Genomic DNA, 4,590 nt, shown 5'->3' on the forward strand with positions numbered 1-4,590 from the left:
GTAGATATGTATAGAGGGAAGAGGACAGGGATACTGGAATGATGGAGGTAGTAGATATGTATAGGGGGGAAGGAGACAGGGATACTGGAGTTATGGAGGTAGATACCATTTCGCTACACTCGCATTAACATCTGCTAACCATGTGTATGTGACAAATACAATTTGATTTGATTTGATTTGAGATATGTATAGGGGGAAGGGGATACTGGAGTGATGGAGGTAGATATGTATAGGGGGAAGGGGATACTGGAGTGATGGAGGTAGATATGTATAGGGGGAAGGTGACAGGGATACTGGAGTGATGGAGGTAGATATGTATAGGGGGAAGGGGATACTGGAGTGATGGAGGTAGATATGTATAGGGGGAAGGAGACAGGGATACTGGAGTGATGGAGGTAGATATGTATAGGGGTAAGGAGACAGGGATACTGGAGTGATGGAGGTAGATATATATAGGGGGAAGGAGACAGGGATACTGGAGTGATGGAGGTAGATATGTATAGGGGGAAGGGGATACTGGAGTGATGGAGGTAGATATGTATAGGGGGAAGGAGACAGGGATACTGGAGTGATGGAGGTAGATATGTATAGGGGGAAGGAGACATGGATACTGGAGTGATGGAGGTAGATATGTATAGGGGTAAGGAGACAGGGATACTGGAGTGATGGAGGTAGATATGTATAGGGGGAAGGAGACAGGCATACTGGAGTGATGGAGGTAGATATGTATAGGGGTAAGGGGACAGGGATACTGGAGTGATGGAGGTAGATATGTATAGGGGTAAGGGGATACTGGAGTGATGGAGGTAGATATGTATAGGGGACAGGGGTACTGGAGTGATGGAGGTAGATATGTATAGGGGGAAGGAGACAGGGATACTGGAGTGATGGAGGTAGATATCTATGGGGGAAGGGGACGGGGATACTGGAGTGATGGAGGTAGATATGTATAGGGGGAAGGGGATACTGGAGTGATGGAGGTAGATATGTATAGGGGGAAGGGGATACTGGAGTGATGGAGGTAGATATGTATAGGGGAAGGGGATACTGGAGTGATGGAGGTAGATATGTATAGGGGGAAGGGGATACTGGAGTGATGGAGGTAGATATGTATAGGGGGAAGGAGACAGGGATACTGGAGTGATGGAGGTAGATATGTATAGGGGGAAGGAGACAGGGATACTGGAGTGATGGAGGTAGATATGTATAGGGGGAAGGGGACAGGGATACTGGAGTGATGGAGGTAGATATGTATAGAGGGAAGGAGACAGAGATACTGGAGTTATGGAGGTAGATATGTATAGGGGTAAGGGGATACTGGAGTGATGGAGTTAGATATGTATAGGGGGAAGGAGACAGGGATACTGGAGTGATGGAGGTAGATATGTATAGGGGGAAGGGGACAGGCATACTGGAGTGATGGAGGTAGATATGTATAGGGGGAAGGAGACAGGGATACTGTAGTGATGGAGGTAGATATGTATAGGGGTAAGGAGAGGGGGAAGGGATACTGGAGTGATGGAGGTAGATATGTATAGGGGGAAGGAGACAGGCATACTGGAGTGATGGAGATAGATATGTATAGGGGTAAGGAGACAGGGATACTGGAGTGATGGAGGTAGATATGTATAGGGGGAAGGAGACAGGGATACTGGAGTGATGGAGGTAGATATGTATAGGGGAAGGGGATACTGGAGTGATGGAGGTAGATATGTATAGGGGGAAGGAGACAGGGATACTGGAGTGATGGAGGTAGATATGTATAGGGGGAAGGAGACAGGGATACTGGAGTGATGGAGGTAGATATGTATAGGGGGAAGGAGACAGGGATACTGGAGTGATGGAGGTAGATATGTATAGGGGGAAGGGGATACTGGAGTGATGGAGGTAGATATGTATAGGGGGAAGGGGATACTGGAGTGATGGAGGTAGATATGTATAGGGGGAAGGAGACAGGGATACTGGAGTGATGGAGGTAGATATGTATAGGGGGAAGGAGACAGGGATACTGGAGTGATGGAGGTAGATATGTATAGGGGGAAGGGGATACTGGAGTGATGGAGGTAGATATGTATAGGGGGAAGGAGACAGGGATACTGGAGTGATGGAGGTAGATATGTATAGGGGGAAGGGGATACTGGAGTGATGGAGGTAGATATGTATAGGGGGAAGGAGACAGGGATACTGGAGTGATGGAGGTAGATATGTATAGGGGGAAGGAGACAGGGATACTGGAGTGATGGAGGTAGATATGTATAGGGGGAAGGGGATACTGGAGTGATGAAGGTAGATACAGTATATCACAAAAGTGAGTACACCCTCGCATTTTGTAAATATTTGAGTATATCTTTTCATGTGACAACACCTAAGAAATGACACTGCTACAATGTAAAGTAGTGAGTGTACAGCTTGTATAACAGTATACATTTGCTGTCCTCTCAAAATAACTCAACACACAGCCATTAATGGCTATACTCCCATGTTATTACCTGGTACTCCCTGTATATAACCATGTTATTACCTGGTACTCCCTGTATATAACCATGTTATTACCTGGTACTCCCTGTATATAGCCATGTTATTACCTGGTACTCCCTGTATATAACCATGTTATTACCTGGTACTCCCTGTATATAGCCATGTTATTACCTGGTACTCCCTGTATATAGTCATGTTATTACCTCCCTGTATATAACCATGTTATTACCTGGTACTCCCTGTATATAACCATGTTATTACCTGGTACTCCCTGTATATAGCCATGTTATTACCTGGTACTCCCTGTATATAGCCATGTTATTACCTCCCTGTATATAACCATGTTATTACCTCCCTGTATATAACCATGTTATTACCTCCCTGTATATAACCATGTTATTACCTGGTACTCCCTGTATATAGCCATGTTATTACCTCCCTGTATATAACCATGTTATTACCTGGTACTCCCTGTATATAGCCATGTTATTACCTGGTACTCCCTGTATATAACCATGTTATTACCTGGTACTCCCTGTATATAGCCATGTTATTACCTCCCTGTATATAACCATGTTATTACCTCCCTGTATATAACCATGTTATTACCTCCCTGTATATAACCATGTTATTACCTGGTACTCCCTGTATATAGCCATGTTATTACCTCCCTGTATATAACCATGTTATTACCTGGTACTCCCTGTATATAACCATGTTATTACCTGGTACTCCCTGTATATAACCATGTTATTACCTGGTACTCCCTGTATATAGCCATGTTATTACCTCCCTGTATATAACCATGTTATTACCTGGTACTCCCTGTATATAGCCATGTTATTACCTGGTACTCCCTGTATATAACCATGTTATTACCTGGTACTCCCTGTATATAACCATGTTATTACCTGGTACTCCCTGTATATAGCCATGTTATTACCTGGTACTCCCTGTATATAGCCATGTTATTACCTGGTACTCCCTGTATATAGCCATGTTATTACCTCCCTGTATATAACCATGTTATTACCTGGTACTCCTGTATATAGCCATGTTATTACCTGGTACTCCCTGTATATAGCCATGTTATTACCTGGTACTCCCTGTATATATCCATGTTATTACCTCCCTGTATATAACCATGTTATTACCTCCCTGTATATAACCATGTTATTACCTCCCTGTATATAACCATGTTATTACCTCCCTGTATATAACCATGTTATTACCTCCCTGTATATAACCATGTTATTATCTGGTACTCCCTGTATATAGCCATGTTATTACCTGGTACTCCCTGTATATAACCATGTTATTACCTGGTACTCCCTGTATATAGCCATGTTATTACCTCCCTGTATATAACCATGTTATTACCTGGTACTCACTGTATATAGTCGTGTTATTACCTGGTACTCCCTGTATATAACCATGTTATTACCTCACTGTATATAGCTATGTTATTACCTCCTGTATATAACCATGTTATTACCTGGTACTCCCTGTATATAGCCATGTTATTACCTCCTGTATATAGCCATGTTATTACCTCACTGTATATAACCATGTTATTACCTCCCTGTATATAGCCATGTTATTACCTCACTGTATATAACCATGTTATTACCTGGTACTCCCTGTATATAGCCATGTTATTACCTGGTACTCCCTGTATATAACCATGTTATTACCTGGTACTCCTGTATATAGCCATGTTATTACCTCCCTGTATATAACCATGTTATTACCTGGTACTCACTGTATATAGTCGTGTTATTACCTGGTACTCCCTGTATATAACCATGTTATTACCTCACTGTATATAGCTATGTTATTACCTCCTGTATATAACCATGTTATTACCTGGTACTCCCTGTATATAGCCATGTTATTACCTCACTGTATATAGCCATGTTATTACCTGGTACTCCCTGTATATAACCATGTTATTACCTGGTACTCCCTGTATATAACCATGTTATTACCTGGTACTCCCTGTATATAGCCATGTTATTACCTCCTGTATATAACCATGTTATTACCTGGTACTCCCTGTATATAGCCATGTTATTACCTGGTACCCCTGTATATAGCCATGTTATTACCTCC

The 4,590-nt window shown here is 42.5% G+C and overlaps 1 long non-coding RNA gene across 1 annotated transcript; it reads right to left on the minus strand.

The window, feature by feature from the left end:
• Positions 1-2,791: 2,791 nt before the first annotated feature.
• LOC127926739 (uncharacterized) lies at positions 2,792-3,724 on the minus strand. Its single transcript, XR_008125000.1, has 3 exons — positions 3,607-3,724; positions 3,036-3,113; positions 2,792-2,881 (listed from the first exon to the last, which is right to left on the minus strand). It is a non-coding gene; the product is annotated as an uncharacterized LOC127926739 (long non-coding RNA).
• Positions 3,725-4,590: the final 866 nt, after the last annotated feature.

This window comes from Oncorhynchus keta, unplaced genomic scaffold, assembly GCF_023373465.1.
Source record: "Oncorhynchus keta strain PuntledgeMale-10-30-2019 unplaced genomic scaffold, Oket_V2 Un_contig_8127_pilon_pilon, whole genome shotgun sequence".
NCBI lineage: Eukaryota > Metazoa > Chordata > Actinopteri > Salmoniformes > Salmonidae > Oncorhynchus > Oncorhynchus keta.